This window comes from Colobus angolensis, unplaced genomic scaffold, assembly GCF_000951035.1.
Source record: "Colobus angolensis palliatus isolate OR3802 unplaced genomic scaffold, Cang.pa_1.0 Scaffold954, whole genome shotgun sequence".
NCBI lineage: Eukaryota > Metazoa > Chordata > Mammalia > Primates > Cercopithecidae > Colobus > Colobus angolensis.
Window position 1 is genome coordinate 23,877 of NW_012123532.1, and position 1,090 is coordinate 24,966.

Below are 1,090 nucleotides of genomic sequence, written 5' to 3' on the forward strand. Positions count from 1 at the left end.
GACATGAAGAAGGCCATTGCCTGCCTGCTCTTTGGGGGCTCCCGAAAGAGGTAGGGGGCTTGAGTTCCCTTGGGTTTGGGGAGGCAGCTGGTGACGGGGCTCATGGTAGGATAATTACTGGAAAATCAGGACTGGACACTCTTGTGTTTCCTGGGCCCCTCAGTCTGCCAGGCACCTTTGCCAGCCCCCAAGCTTGCCATCAGCTGGCTAGTGGCTGATCTGCGCACCTGTCTCAGCGATGCCCTGACCCTGGCAAGGGGGAGGACTGGGGACCTGGCAAATGTAGCGGGAGAGCACTGAGCTTGGGGTCAGGCAGGTACCAGGTCTTAAATCTCAGCACTGAGCTTGGGGTCATGCAGGTACCAGAACTTAAATCTCAGCACTGAACTTGGGGTCAGGCAGGTACCAAGTCTTAAATCTCAACCCTGAGCTTGGGGTCATGCAGGTACCAGGTCTTAAATCTCAACCCTGAGCTTGGGGTCATGCAGGTACCAGGTCTTAAATCCCAGCATCGAGCTTGGGGTCTTGCAGGTACTTGGAGTGAGAGTCACTTTTTTTTGAACCCAGGTTTCCAATGAATGGAACAGGTGAGAAAACTGACTGTTAAAGGACATTATGTGTCCTCTGGAAACTATAAAATCAGAGTTATGGACAGTAGCAGGGATAGTATTAGCAGCTGCCATTTACTGTATTCTTCCTATGCACAGGCATTCTTCTACGTGCTTTATGTGTCTGAAGCCCAGTCAGTCCTCACAGTAACCTGTTGAGAACGCAGCTGTTGTGCCCATTTTGTGGATGAGGAAACTGAGGCATAGAGAGCTAAAGGGACTTGCTCCCCAGCACATGCAGGGGAGCCCGGAGCCTGCTGTCATGGTGCTTGTTCTGCCACACCATGCACAGCCCACAGGCAGCTCCCTGTTCTTTTCTTTCCAGCTGGGAGGAACGTTACTCAGATGCTGGGTGTATCCGAGCCCAGCCTTAAGAGCCATTTCCTTTAACCCTCCTCTTCTGGGAGGCAAGCTCTGTCCTCATTGCTAGGCGAGACCTAGCATGGTTTGGGAGCTACAGAGCTGGGTAGGAACATGGGTCT